This window comes from Myiozetetes cayanensis, unplaced genomic scaffold (genome assembly GCF_022539395.1).
Source record: "Myiozetetes cayanensis isolate MyiCay16 unplaced genomic scaffold, myiCay2020 scf4, whole genome shotgun sequence".
NCBI lineage: Eukaryota > Metazoa > Chordata > Aves > Passeriformes > Tyrannidae > Myiozetetes > Myiozetetes cayanensis.
This window is the reverse complement of record NW_026087631.1, coordinates 26,009,784-26,029,222: the sequence shown is the minus strand read 5'-3', so window position 1 is coordinate 26,029,222 and position 19,439 is coordinate 26,009,784. Positions and strand designations below refer to the sequence as shown.

The window sequence follows — 19,439 nt, the reverse complement described above, 5'->3', positions numbered from 1 at the left end:
TTGGTAGGAAATCTTATTAATTCCTAAACAGAGGGCGTAAAGAAGATGACACAAATAAAAGCATCATGAAATTCCATCTGAAGAGAACAAACCTGTTGTTGTTGTTGTTGTTGCAAGCTGTTTTAGTTCAACAAGAGTACAACTTTGAAATTAAGAGGCTTCAAGTGAAAGTGTAGAAAAGGAAAAGAACAGCTCTTTATTAACAAATCTGAATAAACAACAATGGTGTAACCAATTTCTTTCAAAAGAAATAAAACAAAGTCCTAATTCCCCAGGTGGGGGGAAAAAATCTGCGGCAAACCAGTGGGGGTCCGAGAGTGAACTGTCCCCGGCAGTTCAGCAGCTACTCGCAGACACAAGAGCGACCAGCAATGAAAGGGTCCTTTTTCCCACAGGAGCAACCTGAGGTCAGGTAGCTTTGATAACGAAGCCTCATGTCCTGAGGGCATAATACCTCACTCCAAGATGGGTCGATTTCTCTCAGTCGCTCTCCACGAGGTATCCCGAGGAAAGCAGCTCCTGTTTTGTCGGTGGGTGGAAAAAACAAATCCTCCAGACAAAAGGGCTTCAGAGGGACGGCCCTGTCCCGCTTTTTAAAGGGTCTCCCCCCCACTCCCCCTTTCCCGGCTCCCGCACTGCCTCATGCGTACGGCTCAGCTCCCTCCCCCACTCCTGCCTTGGAAGAAACAGATGCGGGGGATGGAAGGAGGGGCAGTGATCGACACTGAGAAAAAATTCTAACATCTCTTTTCAAACCTATAACACAAGCGTGATCAAATTCTGGCACAAATTGCCCAGTGAGGTTTTAGAGCTCCTTCAGCTCTCTGTGGTCCTTTGCCAGTATACCTTTGATCTTTCCAATACACCTCTATGCAGAGGAATGCAACATCCCAGGGCAAGAAATTAATGCAGTGAAATGATCACCTTGGTGAGCAGTGGTGCAATAAAAAGTATTATCACTATCAGACTCTCTCCAGAATCTCTGGAAAACTTCTTGGCAGAAAAGGATTTGGGCATGCTGGTTGACAGCTTGTTGAACACGAGCCAGCAGTGTGCCCAGGTGGCCAAGAAAACCAGTGATATTGTGGTTTGGTTCAGAAACAGTGTGGCCAGCAGGACCAACCAGGGCAGTGATTGTTCCCCTGTAGTCAGTACTGGTGAGGCCACACCTTGAATTCTGTGCTCAGTTTTGGGCTTCTTCTTTGTTGACACATAAGACATTTTGGTGCAGGAGCATGTCCAGAGAAGGGCAGGACAACTGGGGAAGTGCCTGGAGCACAAGTCCCATCAGGAGCAGCTGAGGGAGTTGGAGTTGTTTAGCCTGAAGAAGAGGCTCAGGGGTGGCCTTGTCACTCTCTACAGCTACCCGAGAGGAGGGTGTAGTCAGGTCTGCTTTGGCCTCTTCTTCCAGGTAGCAAGTGATGGAACAAGAGGAAATGGCCTCAGGTTGTGTTCTTCATGGAAAGGGTTGTCAAGCACTGGAACAGGCTGTCCTATGGTTGTGTTGCCTTCCCTGCAGATATTTAAAAGGCATGTAGAGTCATGACTTAGTGGTGAACATGGTAGTACCAGATTAATTGTTGGACTCAGTGATTTAAAGGTCTTTCCAAATCTAAGCAATTCTATGGTTCAGTGATTCAGTAATGCTTTTTTTTCCCAACCCATTTTTTTAATTATAATTTGCAATACATTATTATATTACTGCTACAATTAGGTAACAAAGACACTTTCAGAGTGCAAAGTATCTTTCTTACTTTCTTCTCATTAGTCTATGGGTCCTGATGGGACCCAGAGTCCTGAGGGAGTTGGCTAATGGAGTTGCCAAGCCATTCTCCATGATAGTTGAAAAGTCATGGCACTCATGAAGTTGCAGGTGACTGGAAGAAGGAAACATTTTACACATTATTAAAAAGATTAGAAGGAAAGGTAGACCTGGGAACTATGGACCTCTCAGCGTCACCTCTGTGCCTGGGAAGATCTTGGAACAGATTCTCACAGAAGCTCTACTAAGGCACATGGAGAACAGGAAGGTGGTTAAGGACAGCCAGCACAACTTCACCAGTGGCAAGTCCTGCTGGACTCACCTGGAAGCCTTTGATGGAGGGACTACATCAAGGAACAAAGAAAGCGTTACAGATGTTAATTATCTGGATTTCTGTAAAATGTTCCCCACAACATCCCTCTCTCCAAATTGGAGAGAAATAGATTTGATGAGGGCACTATTAGATGGATGGTCCCATCCAGAGGGTAGTGGTGAATGGCTCAGAGTGCCAGTGGACACAAGTGACGTGTTATTTTAACTTCTTCATTAATGACACAGATGAAGGGATCAAGTGCACCCTCAGCAGATTTGCAGACGACACCAAGCTGAGTGGTGCTGTTGACACTCCTGAAGAACAGGATGTCATCCAGAGGGACCTGGACAAGCTCAAGTAGGGGGGGGCATGGGAATCTCATGAGATTTAACAAGATCAAGTGCAAGGTGCTGAATATGGGTTGGGGCAACCCTTCATATTATCACAGGCTGGGGGGAACAGATCAAGAGCAGCCCTGCTGAGAAGGACTTGGTAGTGCTGGTGAGTGAGAGGCTGGACATGAGCCATCCATGTGCACTGGCAGCCCAGAAAACCAAGTGTGTCTTGGGCTGTATCCAAAGCAGTGAGAACAACAGGTCGAGGGAAGGGATTTTACCCTTCTGCTTTACTCTGGTGAGACCCAGCTGCAGTGCTGTATCCAGCTTGAGGATCCCTAGCACAGGAAGTACACCAGCCTGTTAGAGTAAGGCCAGAGGAGGGACACCAATGTGATTAGAGGAAGAGAGTATCTCTCCTCTGAGGAAAGGATGAGAGAATTGGAATTGGTCAGCCCAGAAAAGAGAAGGCTTCAGGGTGACCTAGTTGTGGCCTTCCAATACCTGAAGGGAAGATACCTTTAAGAAAGATGGAGAGGGACTAATTACAAGGATATGTAGTGATGGGACAAAGGGGAAATGGTTTCAAACTGACAGAGATAGGTTAGATATTGGGAAGACATTCTTTATTGTGAAGGTGGTGAGGCACTGGAGTAGATCGTTCAGAGAAGCTGTGGTTGGCCCATACCTGGAATTGTTCAAGGCCAGACTGGATGGAACTCTGAGCAGCCTGATCTAGTGGAAAGTGTCCCTGTCCATGGTGGAGTGTTTGGAGCTAGGTGATCTTTAAAGTCCCATTCCAACCCAGGCCATTCTATGATGCTATAATTCTAATTAGATAACACCAGAAAAGTATAACTGGGGCTGTCCTTTAACACTATAAATTAAAAAAAAAAAAAAAAAAAAATCCAAAACCACACAGAAAACACCCACAACAACAAAAAAACTCACAAAAATAGGAAACCAGTCTTTATATGTTTCTTTCTAAGAATTATTGTCTTTAATTGAACTTTATAATTTTTAATCCTGTTGGAAGGTAATACCATAACCACAAGTGTGTGGTGCAGTGTCACTGAACACCTCCTGAACTGTTTTAGTATAGATACTGATGCACACCACTGTTCAAAAGTTGGGAGTAGTCTCTTATGTTTTGTCTTCTTTGTTGTACTCAGTGCATGTAGACAATTTTCTGGATTATGTTCATCTCAACCTATGGAAAAAAAGAAAGAATCTATGTAGAAAACAGTAAAAAAATTCTCATCTGTTTTCATTTTAGATAATATTTAAAATTTTTTTTGTCATCATAAGAATGAGAACATCTTGATCAGATTCAGTGATAAGTACTCAAGATTGGAGCATTTTTTTTTTTGCCATTAGTGCAAACCACAATTAACTAGAAAACAAAATAATATAATTTTTTTGAAAAAAAATTACCTATACTGTACTTAAATACTATAGAGGATAAGCACCTCTAATCAAGCTTGATTGAATTAATTTTAGCTCAGATAGCACATTTGCTCCTGAGGTAATTCTATATGCATTTCATTATGTTTTTCTGCTGCATATAAAGTAATACAAAAGATTAGTCATTAGGGTTTTGGAGGTATTTATTCTAATTTTTCAATTGGCTCCTGGTAAAAAAGTTATTAGTTGTTATTATTATAATTTTTTACTTTGGAGAACAGAAAAAATCAAAGAAATATAGAAAGACCATATTTTCAGATTACCTCCTTGATATGACTGTTTATTTGTTCTGTGTTGTTCTGGTGGGAGCCCCTGGTGGTCTAGTGGTAAAGGCGCGGCGCTATCACCGCGGAGACCCAGGTTTGATTCCCGGTCAGGGCCACTCCCGGGCAGGTGGGGCTCGTTAGCCCTTAAAGGCAACCCACCTACGTCCTAAGGACCTCGCTGCCACCGTCCAAGCTCGCTTGGCCCCGGCAGATGAACCTTAGGATTAAAGGGTGGGCTCAGTTCCGCGCACACTGTGTCTCACCTAAAAAATCCAATGCGCAGGCTGGAAGGTGTAAAGACCTTCCCCGGATCTTCGCTCGCGAACACTGGCCATTATTATTTTATGTTGTTCTGGTGTGCTTGAATGACATTCATTTTTCTCTGCTGTTTTGTTTTTTCTTTTATAAATGTTGACACAGTTAAATTTGAAAGAATTTAAATCTATTCGGTTTCTTGTTTTAGATTTATTCAGATATGCAATTATATTATGCTATTCTTTCAAGAGTTTCTTATCTGAATCCTGCAGCCTTTTATTTGTGTTTGTCGTTCTCATTCTTCCACATATTTGTTCTAATCTATTTTTTTCTTTAACTAAGACACATGCAAAAAAACACTTTCTCTGAAAAACAAATTGCAGTAATGTTACAGCTGTAAACATGACTTCGTTTTTTATCACCTTCCAACTTCCTATATTCATAAATTCACAAATTCTAACCCACAGTCTGAAGAATCATATTTGCTTTTTAAACTTGTCATGGGTTTGATGACCAGCAGGCCCCCGGGGCTGAAAATAAGTTTTTCCAGGTGGATTTCCAGAGCAAAGGCAATCAAAAGTTTTAGTAACGCCTCTGCCAAATACATATTTAAGAAAAGAGAAGAGAAAGTTTGTTGTCCAGAAGCAATTAGGAGCCATGTAAGGGGAGGTGGCAGGCGCCAGGTGGGCCAGATCTCTCTCCTTCCCCAACTCTGGGCCAGGGGCAGGTGTGGCACTGAAGCCCCCCCTGACCAAGACATGTAACAGAGTGGAGGAAAAACTCTAAAGGAAGATTGCCTGGACTAGAAATACTGCAGAAGGAATTCCAGGTAGAGAGATAGAGCAGCCTCCAAGGTCAAAGCTGGCAGCCAGAGCAGAGAGAAGAGAAACCCAAAGACAGGGGGCTCCTTCTTTTCCCCCCTTTCTCTCCCTTCAGCAGGGAAGAGACTGAAAACTAAAACCCCCTGCCACCTGTAGAAGATTGCTGGGGAGCAGAGATCCTCCTGCTGCAGCTGATGAAGAAGCCCACACCAAAGCAGAGGAGTGCATGAAGTAGATGTGACTCTGTGGGAGGCCTAAGATGAAAGAGTCCTACTGGAGACCTGTGGCCCATGGAGAGAGAGATCTATGCTGGAGCAAGTCCGTGTGGGTAGGATCTTGTGATCCCAGTGAGGGATCCATGCTGATGCAGCTGAATTTGTGACCATGAGGAACAGCAGACAATGGAAGAACTGTTGCCCAAAGGTGGACTCACACTAGAGGTCTGTCAATGACTGTCTCTTGTGAGGAGGGACAAGAAACAGGGGTAGACTCAAAAGCCATTATCCCCTGTAACTGTGGGAAGACCATGGTAAGGCAAGTGTCCCCTTGCACTCCATAGAAGACCCCACAAGGCCCAGGTAACCCCCAGCTTCTGGTCTTAGCCCAGAAGGGGGTAGACCCAGCCCTGAGGTTGACACAGGAGAGAGAGAGAAAGAGAAAGAGAAAGAGAAAGAGAAAGAGAAAGAGAAAGAGAAAGAGAAAGAGAAAGAGAAAGAGAAAGAGAAAGAGAAAGAGAAAGAGAAAGAGAAAGAGAAAGAAGAGAAAGAGAAAGAGAGAAGAGAGAGAGAGAGAAAGAGAAAGAAGAAAGAAAGAGAAAGAAAGAAAGAAGAAAGAGAAAGAAGAAGAAAGAGAAAGAAAGAAAGAGAGAGAGAAAGAGAAAGAGAGAGAAAGAGAAAGAAAGAAAAGAGAGAAAGAAAGAGAAGAGAAAGAGAAAGAAAGAGAAAGAGAGAGAGATAAACAGTTCCAGCTGCGACAAATCAAAGTTGTCGTCCTAGAAATAATAGAAGAAGAACTTTCAAGTGCTGCAAAATTATTTAGAAGACCTGTAGCTCTGGAAATGGAAAAGAGACTGCTTCTCCTCCTGAACTGATACAAGGGGAAATGGGTATTTCTGTAAATAATAGCACTTTTGCCTAGTTAGAACTGTTGTATATATAGTTCTATGGGGTTTATCCTGCCAGTAATAAATTCTGATATTATTTTCCCCACATCAGATCTCTTTTGTCTGCATAAACCTTCTCTCAATTTGTAGCAATTGTGTGTGGGGTAAAAGAAAATTAGCCCAAAGTAAACCCACAATAAAACTTAATCATAAGCCACCACACAGGTAATTGGCATAGTACTTGAAGCAGCAAGTTATATGTGATTATATCAGTGTCAGTTCTTGATGGCATTAATTTACTGCTGTGACACTGTAAGAATACCTAGAATTTCACATCCTAAACATTTCCCTTCGTCTCTACTAATTAATGCATTCCATAAGGAAGCACACTTAAGATTTGTTAAATAAGGCTGGAGTTACCAAATAATGCTACCTCTTTTAATCTTCCCTTTTATAGGAATTAAAAAGATATCTTTTGTGGTGTCTCCAATAGTAACTAGGATTTCTTGGTCTTAAGGCAGGTATTTTCAGCCCAATCACTCCAGTGATGATAAACAGCTACCTGCTGTGGAAGGAACATGATGGATACATGAGCAATTTATATTGCATTCTGTAGTTTTATAAACTTTGCTTTAATATAGCTTTATAGATATTATAACTTGTAAGTGCCGAGATGGCTGCGAGTTTCCTAGCTAGAACAAAAGAAAAAACTTCTGTGCCAAGAAGAAGGTCAGGTTTGATAAAGTAAATAATTACCTTATTCTACCTGGATACCTGTTATAAACCAATTATAAATGTATTTGTAATGTATGTTTACATCTGGACAGTAACTTGTAACCAATTGTGTGCATCTGGTCATGAGACCTTGTATAGAGAAACTATAAAAAGTCTGAGCTCTTTTAATAAAGCGGACATATTGGAGATCTTATAGATCATGTGCATATGTTACCCGAGCCCCTCTGTCAACAACCTGCCTTTCTCATGCAACTGATGGAAATTTTCTTTATTCTGATTTAGGAAAACTATTCTCAAAAGGTGTGACCCAGCAAAAGCATATTAAGAAAGTACCATATTTGTGATAATTTTGATTCCTTAAAGAGCCCCAAATATGCTAAACCTTTTCCTAACACAGAAATAAACACAAAGTTCAATGTATTTTCTGAAGGACAACTGCTTTCAAATATTGAAAAATTTAAAACCAAAAAAATTTACAAAGGCTGAATCTCTGTGAGATATGGAACTGTTACATTGTATTGATTGTCTTAATATAATAGAATTGGCATGATTTTAGCACCAGTCCTTACTGCAGTCCCTTTTTGGCAAAGTTCTGAATATATGAGGCAGCAAAAGAGGGACACAAATATTGATCACATATTACAACATAGGAAATAATTAGAGGGGCAGAGGAAAGAGAAAAAAAATTCAATTAGAATTACTTTTTCTCCTAATCTTTTTACTCCTCCTGAAGTCCTTAATGGATTTTCCTTTTTTTTTTTTTTTTTTATACTACAAAGTTTCTTGATATGTTATTCATTTATGAATGGATGCTAATTGATATTGATCTCAATGCCTTGTTTATTATCATCTTCTGGAGAATGAATTATGCTAAGGTGATATATCTGTAGTGAATTGTGGTCCTGAGGGCAAAATCAATATACATAGGAAAGTCTGAAGAAACAGTTCTGCTTTGAAGCACATTGTAGTTAAGAAAGATTAATTTGGAAGGCATGGATTAAGACAGAGAAATGGGACACCTGAAAAAGAGATGATAGGGATAGAAACTATGTAAGATACCAGAAAAGAACAAGAGAAAGATGCTGAGATCACAGACAGTATGAGATTCTTCCTTTACTTTTTTTTTTTGGTAGCTTTGCAAAAGCAAATACTTACCAAAAGCAATAGAGTAAGGAAAAAGCATAGCAGTCAAAGCCGTATATAGAAATATAGTTAATCTGTGCTGTTTTGACAATGTTTAGGGGTTCTAGGCCTGGACAGTGAGAGAAATACTGTGAGCTTTGCCACTGCAATGACATTGTGCATGTGAGAGGTGTTGTTGTGGAAAGCCACTTATTTTTGTGGATGGACAGATTTCTGAAGTAGGCTGTTCCTATGCCAGAGTAGACTAGGGTAATAAAAGCAAGTCCTTCTTTGGAGAGTGGTAAGTATAATGGAAAAGAAAGTAATGTATTTACTGAGCAGTAATAGAATGTTTTCTAATAACACTCAGATTGAAGTATTGCCAAGTCTTTCTTGAAGAGTTATGGAAATGCTATGTCTGTACAAATAAGAAAAGATTATTTTCTCCAGCAATAAAATGAATGATAGAACAGTTTATTACTGTTGCCAGAAAATTTATACTGACAAATATACCCACATAATTCATTGCACGAAAAAGAACGTTATATTGTCTTGTCAAAGAAAAACATCATTTTAATTTAAGACAAATTGTACTTTACTAGCTGGTACAGACTTCATAGATTGTAGATCTGAGTAATGAAACTGATTTAAAGAAAACATCTAAGATATTACTTTAACAATTACCTGATTAGAACAACTCAGCCTTTGATCAGCATTGCTCACATTTTGAGGAAGTTGTTCTGTGAACTGACTCATTTTACAAAATACCTTCCATAATATCAAGCTTTAAAGTTTAAGTATACCTCAAGGCATCCAAGTTGCTTCAAATACTGGAGGGGAAAAATAATTCTGTCATCCTGTGCTCTATAAGAATTGTTCTAGAAAATTATGGTCCTCCTGGAGACATTATAATCTCTCATTTTATTTGAATCATGCAAAGCATGTTATTAATAGAAAAAACTCCTCAAAGGGTCTCACTTTGTAAAACTAGAATAGGGCTGAGCCAGTGCAGTACAAGTTGGAGTAATAACATGGTATGTAAAACTGGAAGTTTCCTAATCTCTTTCACAGAGGAGAAAGTGTGATGTGAAATCTTTTCCCCAGAGGATAAACAGCACCTTAGAATCTCTCATTTTGGCATTGAGGCGTGATTCTGGTCTCAGTAAGTAAAGTAACCCCAATGCATGCTGTTCTGGCAGAAGTGAAAGCAAGACCATTTCAGAAACAACTGTTCAGAGGAAGAATGATAGGATTAATGACTTCTTTATCTCTTCTGGTGATGCCCTTGTTGATGCAGCCCAGCACCCCAGTGGCTTTCTTTGCTGCAGCAGCACAGAGTTCACTCATACTGAGCTTGCTGCCCACCAGGACCCATTGGTCCTTTCCACAGCCAGCTAGATCCCTGCCTGTCCTGCACCCCTGGGCTACATTTTCTCAGGTGTGTTACCTCACACTTGTCTTTGTTGAACTTCATAAGATTATTGTTAGCCTACTCTTCCAACCTATCCAGATCTTCCTGCAAGGTAGCTCTCCCTGACAAAATGCCCACCTCCCCCAGTGATAAATTTGGGATCACTGGTAAACTTTATCAGGCTACACTTGATCCCATCTTCCACATCATTTATGAAGACAGCTCACTTGTCCAAACTGCAACACGTCTGTTTTTCTAGGAGGTGGCTGTAGGAAATCCTATGGAAAACCTTGAAGAACTCCACTGCTTGCCCCACATCAACTGAGTAGGTTACTTTATTGTAGAAGGTGATCAGGTTTGTCAAGCATGACTTGCTCCTGGTGATTCTGTGCTTGCTTTTCCCAATCATGTGCTTCATCTGACTTGTGATGACCTCCAGGAGGATTTGTTCCATAGCTTTCCCAGGCACTGAAGTAGGACTAGTAGGCCTATAATATCCTGGATCCTACTTAAACGTTTTGTAAGCTGGGGTCTACACTAGGCTCCCTCCAGGCTTCTGGGATGTCCCCTAATCTCCATGACTTCTCAAAGATTGCAGGCAGCAGCCTAACAATGACATCAGACAGCTTAACATGCATGGGTTGATACTGTCAGGGTTCAGTGATTTGTATAGGGGCTAAGCTATGATAGTCCACATACCAACTCTTCCTTCACTGCTGGTGGACCGGTGTCTGCATCACCCTGGATTTTTGTTTCCAAGGCCTGAGGCCAAACAACACTGGTAAAGAAGGAGGTGTTGAGAATCTCTGCCTTTTCAGCATTGTTGGTGACTAATTCTCCTGTTTAACAGGGGCCCAGTATTTTGCTTCTGTTATTTTCCTTCTGTTTCTACCTGTTCTTCACATACCTGAAGAACCCTTTCTTGTGTTTTTTTATGTGTCTGGCCAATTTCTGAACTTTTGCTTTTCTAACTGGATCTTTGCATACCCTGGCAATGCCCTTGTACTTCTTAACAGGTATTTGTTCACTTACCATCTCTGGTATGCTTCTTTTTCAGTTTCAAGCAGATTTGAAAGCTCAGAACTAAGCCAAGGGAGTCTATTGCTCTGCCTCTTCCATTGCTTTTAAAGGGCATGAACTGTTTTTTTGCTTCCTGGAGAATGTTCTCAAAAACATCCCAGCACTCACTAGCTTTTCCATCCTCCATGGAAGCTTACTATGGAATTTCTTCCAGTAGAGCTCTGAGCAAACTCAAGTTTGCTCTTCCAAAATCTAAACCCTTCATCTTAATACTAACCTTCCATACTTTCAGGCAGATTCCAAACTGCACAATATTATGGTCTCTGCAGCCAAGGTTATCACTAACCAATGTTTACTACAAAATGTTTACCTGGTTTGTGAGCATCAAGCCCAGAAGTGCCTCATTCCTGTTTGGCACACCTAATCTTTATATGAGGAAAGAGTCCTCTATGAATTCCAGGAACTTTTAAGAGATTCAGGTGTTGCTTCATTGGCCTTATTGTCTTGGTTTGGAGGTCAATAGCAGATGTCTGCTCTAAGGTAACCCTTGGAGACAATCCCTCTGATCTTGACCCAGAGACAATCAAGTGGGCTTCCAAAATTGCTATAGTAAGATTTAAAAAGATTGACCAGAATAGATATTTCTCCTTTTTTTTGGTAACTTTTCCTTAGAAAATACAAGTATGGAGTAGGTTTTAATTTAGTTGATGAAGTACTCATCTGCTTCCCATTTTCCCCTGAAGATAAAAACAGTGTTAGAAAAAAACTACTAAATATATTTATACAGTAAAAGCAATCCTTTTCTTTTGCACATTTAGATTGCCAGAAACTAATGAGAAACAAAATATAACCATAATCCTTAGTTCCAAATCACATTAAGCCTGATACACATTAGCTTAGTATAAGATTGGATATTTAATGGTATCCACTATAACAATGAGAACAGACATGAAACAAAGGGGAAACAAGCAATTGCATTGTTACATTGAACAAGTAGGACATACAAATTATCAAACTAATGCAAGCTTACTGAAGTTTTTGAGTAAGGAGACTAATTTTTTTTTTTTAATTAGGTTTATTTTAAATATATCTTGGGGAGGTTGTTATATTTTGGTTTTTTCTTGGCTATTTGTTTTATTTCTGCTGAAATCCATAATCTTTTCTAGAGTTTCATTATTTCAAGAGACCCATAAAAAAGTGAGGTAGAGAAAACAGGATGGGAACCAAATACTAATTTCTCCTAAATTTTTCACTGAAGATTAAATTCACTGAGGTATTGTACAGGTAAGTATTTAAATCCAGAGTTTATTTTACTTTTACTATCTTTCCTCAGTCCTTTATCCAGTTGTTTTGTCTCATGTGTAGAAAGGCCAAATGGAGTTTCTAAGGGATGCTCAAGAGCTGTAGTTTAGTGTGATGGCATAATGGAAAGACAGTGCTTGATCTGCAAAATCACAGTGGCATAGACCATATATTTTCTATTGCCTGATTAGAGACTACTGAACATATATTACATTTTATGACTAGGTGATATTTCTTGAGAGGAAAAAAAAAGGAGTAAAGACCATAAACAGCAAGAAGTTGATGTAATCTGTTCTGTAACATAATGTCCATTGTCACCCTCTGGCAGTGAAACACCTAGTTTAGTGACAGGGATTTAAAATCTAGTTAGGCCAGATTGTGCTTATTTTTCTTGACTAGTCACATTAATTAATGCTAAATTCAGCAGTAAGATTTAGATAGTTAGAGATTTTCTCATCAGATTTAATATAGAAGAGAAAAATGAAGCCCCAAACTAGTGATGCAAAAAAACCTGCCCAGTTGTGACAAAATGAATTCAAAGAGGTAGTACTTTGATTTTGAATTCTGCTAAGTAGCAAAGGAGAGTGAGGGATGCCAAGTATTAAAAGTTGTATTTCTGACAGGTAATATATTTTTAGGAAGAGAAATTCCAGGACAAAAATACAGTTATGCTTATGCAAACAGATCAGCTCCTCAGATGTATAAACAGGAATAATAGCAAAAGCATTGGCAGTAGCACTTGTACTGTCTCTTTATCCTAACAAGACTATCCTTAGAATTGTCAAAAGGCAGGAATCTACCATACAAACACAGAACAGAAATAGAAAATTAAATAAGTGGCCAGAATGAACACTTTTCCTGCTTGAAAGAACCAACAATACAAGCATAAGGAAGAAATACAAGATGAAGACAGATGTACAGATGAATCTGAGGAAACAATTAGAGTGCACTGATCATTGTGATAAGCAGCAGAAACCACATATGAGTGTTTCAGACATGTCATGTCTTTGTAGGCAGTGCTCCAAAAAAAAGGTTTTAAGGAAGGGTTTTAAAGCAAATAACACAGACATTACAAAGTTATTCAAAGATTCCTGCCACAAAAGGGACTGCTGGGGTGGAGAATTACAGATGTATTCATTTGAATATCCTGATATTTATTCATATCAGTGCATTCTCTGACTTGAAAACAAAACTGTTTACAAAATCAATGTTTATCTCAAAAATCCAGGAAATGCTCTCCTATCATAGAATTGTGAGTTATCTATATAAAAATATGTTTGAAAAAAATAAAAATCTAGTGTTTAAAAGGCTGTATCAGAAAGCCTGAAATGCTGTAATAACTTGTAATATATTCCTGGGCAAAGAGATCCCTGAAGAGGCCAAAGTCTCCTCTCCTGAAACCCAGTGCTGTGATCCTGCTTTTTACCATTCACCCTTCTTGTAGGATCCTAGACCCACAATTTTATGGTCACTGCAGCCAAGGCTGTCCCTGACTTTCACATCCATGACCAGTTCTTCCTTGCTTGTAAGCAAAAGGTTCAGCAGGGCACCCTGCTTTCTTGGTTACTCAATCACCCATCATCCACATGCTCTAGAAAACCTCCAAGACTGCTTGAACACTTCTGTGTTATCCCAACAGATATCAGGGTAGTTGAAGCTCCCCAGAAGGATTGGGGCCCAGAAATGTGATGTTTCTTCCAGTCATCTGAAGAAGACCTCAGCCACTACTTCTTTCTGCTCAGGAGATCTATAGCAACACCCACTGCAACAACAACCACTCTGCTCCACCTGCTGATCTTCATTTACAAGCTCTCAGCTGGCTCCTTACCGATGCCTGGGCACAGCTCCACGCACTCCAGCTGCTCTCTCACATAAAGGGCAATTCATCCTCTTCACCCTCCTGCTCGTCATTCTTGAGGAACCAGTATCCAACCATCACTGAACTCCAGTCATGTGTGCTGTCTTACCACACTTCCCTAATCCACTGTGGCTGTAGTGTTATGACTGTACAGAGACTTCTAACTTGTGTGTGGTTTTTTTCCATACAACATGAACTTCAGGCATTTCAACGAGTGTACTGGGGCTATGTGGCAAGATTTTGGTGACAGAGTCGTTACAGGGGTGACTTCTGTGAGAAGAGAATAGAAACTTCCACTATATCCAACAGAACCAATCCCGGACAGCTCCAAGCTGGACCCACTGTTGGTGGCCAAAGCTGACTCCCTCAGCAATAGTAGTGGTCCTGGGATAACAGACTTAAGAAGAGAAAAAAATTACTGCACAACAGTAGCTGTGAGAGAAGAGTAAGAACGGGGGGAACAACAGCCCTGCAGACCCCAAGACTGGTGAAGAAGGAGGTGGGAGAAGGTGCTCCAGAGGCTGGAGCAAAGATTCCCCTGCAGCCTGGGGTGAAGTCCATCATAAGGCAGCTGTGCCCCTGTGGCTCATGGGGTCCACAGAGGATCAGATAACTTCATGCAGGTTGTATAGAACACTGTGTGTGGGGTTCATGCGAGGCATGGACAACTCAAGACAGCAATATGATGATCAGAGAATGCTGTTTATTCAGATCAAGTGGTAGCCTTTTATACAGTTATTAAACTTCCATACACATGCTTGCTACTTTGCTTATTGGTTATATTAGCTGTTCACGTGCCTAACATGCACTAACAGTTCCCTTCTATTGGTTCATCCTCATTGATGTTCTTTATGTCCTTAAACATCCTGATAACCTGTACTTGGATCCTGTTTTGTGTATCTAGTTCCTTATTACTGTTTTTCTTAGTGGTTCTATTTGTCTTTCACATCCTCATACCATCAGAAGGTCATCAAAATAAAGGTCATGTTCTCACAATTGCAACATATCTTCTATGTTAGCACTATAAACCCTCACACCTCCCCCTTTTTCTTTAAACAAAGCAGATACAGTTTGGGCTACCAAGCTGCAAAAATATTGTATCAAACATGGTAAAAAAATACATATTCCAAGAAGCAGTAAGACAATGGGTACCAGCCACTGTACAATTTGTATATGCCATGGTCCCAACCCAAGTTCCTTCAGCCAATCAGTAAATGGTGTCATGCCATAAGTAATGTGATTTAAGAGTTCTTGTAAGGTCTGCAATTCTTTGTGTATGTTCTGTGAATGGTCAGACAAATTCATGCAACACATGCCTTCAAATTCTTGGCACTCATGGCCTTGTGCTAGCAATAAAAAGTCAATTGCTGTTCTATTTTGCAAAACTGCATGTCGCACACTATCTATATCAGTTAAAAGCTGAGATATAATATTGGATGTTATTAAACTGTTTAACACACCAACATGCTAAGCGTTTCAATTTAGCATAGTTAGCGCAGCAGCTCCTCCAGGAAGAAAAAAGGCTAAGGCTATTCTTCCCACCTCTTTTCCAACTTGGACATTATCATCACAGTATGGACTGAAATGATGAAAATCTCTTTTCGTATGTTGTGTATCTTTCCACAATTTCCTTAGGTTAGGGGCAAAAAAGTGTTAATTTTCCAATGTAACATGGACCTCCCACTGGATGAAAAGGGATGCCTTCCCATGCACAATCACCACAGATAAGGAAATATCCTGGTGGTAATAAATAACCTGGAGCCCCTGGTGGTCTAATGGTAAAGGCGCCGCGCTATCACCGCAGAGACCCGGGTTCGATTCCCGGTCAGGGCCACTCCCGGGCAGGTGGGGCTCGTTAGCCCTTAAAGGCAACCCACCTACGTCCTAAGGACCTCACTGCCACCGTCCAAGCTCGCTTGGCCCCGGCAGATGAACCTTAGGATTAAAGGGTGGGCTCAGTTCCGCGCACACTGTGTCTCACCTAAAAAAAAAATCCAATGCGCAGGCTGGAAGGTGGAAAGACCTTCCCCGGATCTTCGCTCGCGAAGACTGGCCATTATTATTTATTATTATTATTAATAAATAACCTCCAGAGGTGTTAACATTAAACCACGGAAAAATCCAATGTTCAGAATTGCCGCTTACATTAAACCATGGAAAAATCCAATGTTCAGAATTGCCACTTACATTTTAATATCCTTTCCATGCTAATTGTTCACCCTGTGTTTGAAGCCAGAGGTACCAAGGTTTCCCAAAGTCAACTACTCCTGTTCCATTCCATAGTTGTTCTTGAGGGCTAACATTGCTACAGTTGGTATATGAAGTTACTTTTGCCCACTGAGTAGGTGCTACAGAACCTAACAGGTCTAACTCCTGTAATGGAAGTAGACTTGAATGCTTCAGGCGTTGTATGAGATATTGCTGTACAAAAGCACTTTGCATTACCGGCATATGCATTCCCCAGAGCAGCTCTTGTTCTGTCTTGTATTATTAAAAAATTACTCCATTTGGGCAAAGCTACCATTAAACTACCCTTCAAATACCTGTTCTTCAAACATAGGGTAACCAATAAGGCATGTAGGAAAAGGATCCCCAGGCGTTGCTAAAGATAGACAAAAGTCAGTTTGTCCAGTTTGGTTTGCCCATGTAACCCACATGTTTTGTCTTGGGTTAGTAAGGCCTGTGGTTATGCCAACAGTAAGTATTAATGCCATAGTGACTGTCGATACCATCAGTGACGACATTCTTACTGCCATTGATCACTCCGCACAAACCAAGATTGTGGTACTTTTATCCGTTCTCCACAACTACTGTCTACAATTACACACTCTTTTATCACCTGGTTGCGGGCTGCTAAGCGAACAAATTCAAAGATAATCAACGCATTTTCTTGCGTGAGGCAAGTGACAGAGTAGCTTTGGTGGGCACTTGGCATCCAGCCATGTCACAACAAAGAGGCACTCAAGTGTGCAGATTACCTCTTACAGGCAAGAGTTTTCCCAATAAGGTTGTTCTTTAGACACTTGAACTTCCTTACATGGTTGTTCTCAAACAGATTACATTTCACTCTTGTGTTGTTAATTACTGTATCCAATTCTGCTCCCATCACCCCAGGCTTTTGTCTTGCCCACCCCATCCACTACTTCTTTACCTACAGACAAATCTCTCCCTCAGCAGTCATTCCTAATTTAAATATCTCCCTACTAGGTGTCTTACCAGCCATACCAGGTTGTTGACAAAGATTTGTCCCACACATTCGGTGGACCTCATAGCTTCCAAATAGTTATTGACCCCCAAAGAGTGTTCAAAAAACGCCGTTATTCCCTTTATTTTCATTTTGAAGTATTATACGGCAGCTTCACTTGCTCAAAGACTCTTCTAAATCCTTCATATTATTTTCAGATAGTACAAAGTGTTTGGGTTGATTCATTAAATTTACAAGAGGTATGTCCTTATCACCAGTTGTCTTATTCGGCACAACGGTTTCTCTGTATAAAATATTAAGCAACAGAACTGCTAGTTTTAAAGGAGATATTGATTCTACAATTATCTCTACTCTTTCAGTAAACATTCTGGAGCTCTCAAGTGTTCATTCTCAAATACGTTGTTACCACTGTGAAAGGATGTTACAGAATTACCACGTGCAAAGACCCTCTTGGCAACTCATTACAACTGCAAATTATATGAGACATTTGATTTAATATCTCATCTTGGTATGATGTGATTGTTAAGATTACAGAATTCCTATAGCCAAACGTACATAAAGTCATACTCCACACGCAGTTTTAGTCACACATCCAAACTTCTCCTGCAGACCTGGGTGCAAATAACGCTAAGCTTATATTTTTGATCGAAGTAGCCACCTTTGCCTTTCCCATCAGAAATAATTTTACATAAGATGGTGAAAGTATTAGGTTTCCTAACACACCACTTTTCCTCTCTTCTATCTTTATTACACCTGTTATTGTACTTCCAATAAAATCAGCTGGATTTTCACTGGTATTGTAGCAGGAGCAGAATCAGATTAATTACCTCAGCAGCCCTCCTAACCTTTGAAAACTGCAACTGAGCATAAAGAGGGGAGAATATACCTGGGGAACTGTGCCTTTACGAGGCTCTAAAGTGACCTGAAGCAGAGTGGTGCTGTACAGAGCACACATAACAAATGCCAGAGCCTAAGGAAGCTTCACCTCTCTTACACATCTGAGCGACCAGGCTTGCAATGAAAGACAACTTCAGGCAACTCTTATACATGTGGGAGATTAACTTGCAAAATGGTTCTCCCAGGAGACACAGTATTGCTGCAGCAAAAAAGTCCTCTGCCCAGCTCCCACTACTGTCAGTTTTGCAGATTAACAGCTTCTATTTAAACTTAGCACAAGCTTTAGCACCATCTTTCAAAGGGGTGTCTGTGTCCAACCACTGCTAAGTAACAGAAAGAGGAAAGATTTCTTTCAACTGAGGTGTGGCATAAAAAGACATTTGTTGAAATTTATGCAGCTTACGCTGAGACTATAGCAGGTTCTACGTATTAATATTTTGATGAAAATGGGTTGTATGTTCTTCAGAAACAAAGGGTTTGTGAGTGCCTTAAAGAAAAGATCAATTTTCAGCTATTCAATTGGAACCACCTGCTCTTCATCAAATGGCTGATTTCCTGATAGAATTTAAATATCTTTTAAAGAGGAGGAGATTGTTGCTTCTGAAAATACACTACAGAGTTTGCTACAGGTGTTTGTCTTGACTGGAAGCCATGTGGGTGTGGGGGTTGATTTTTTGTTTGTTTGATGCTTGTTTGTTTTGTTTGGTTTTGGTGGGGGTTTTGTTTTGGTTTGGGGTTTTTTTGGTTTGGTTTTTTCCTCCTGATTCCTCTGTCATTTCTTCTTATCACTGGCTGGGCACCCTGAAAATATCTAGCTGCCAACAGTCAAAGGCAATGGTCAAAAATTAGTTCACATCTACAAATCAGGTAGTCATCCTTGCCTCTTGCAGATTCCTTCTCTCTGCTACATTTTTTTTTATATATATATTCATATATACTAAACATGTTTGACAGAAGAGTCCTGAGTATTGGTTTTCAAGGTAAGTTTTTTATGGAATGAAAAAACCCCTTTTAAGATTCAGTAAAAACTGTGATTTTAACATGTTTTTTTTTAACATGCTGCAGCTATCTAGTAGAAATCATGGTTATGTAAGAGTATGGATACAGTGGATATTTTGTGACATATGTCATCAGATGCAGGAGCTAGCTGAACTTTGTATGGAGCAAACACCCTACTTTTAAGCAAACTACCTTATTTAAATGTAAAGGGGTTAACCTACTAAGAAATGCCTAGATGCCAAACACTGCTAAGGGCTGATTAAGCACTTAAGAAAATTAAGGCATTGTGACTGTACACATAATACTGCAAGCACTTTCTATACCTATGACCATTTCACATTCTAGCTAGACACCATAGGTGTGCTTAAATAGGCAGGAAACAGCATTGTAATGATGGCATGTAAGTCATTCTCTTGTGTAAGCCACTGCCTCTTGTGTATGATCTCAGTTTCACCCTGCATAGTTTTTTACAGAAAGATTTGCCATTGCCTGGAGGCTAGAAAGCTTGAAACAACCAAAGGTTTAGATTAATGGCACATCCTTATACCCAGCGGTTTGCAAAGTTATTTCAT

General features: G+C 40.2%; 1 long non-coding RNA gene across 1 annotated transcript in view; it reads left to right on the top strand.

The window, feature by feature from the left end:
• LOC126646834 (uncharacterized) overlaps positions 1-15,830 on the top strand; it is a 30,115-nt gene extending 14,285 nt beyond the window's left edge. The window contains exons 2-3 of the long non-coding RNA XR_007630412.1: positions 4,268-4,431; positions 15,780-15,830. This is a non-coding gene — a long non-coding RNA (uncharacterized LOC126646834). The remainder of the gene's footprint in view (positions 1-4,267; positions 4,432-15,779) is intronic.
• The last annotated feature ends 3,609 nt before the right edge of the window (positions 15,831-19,439 follow it).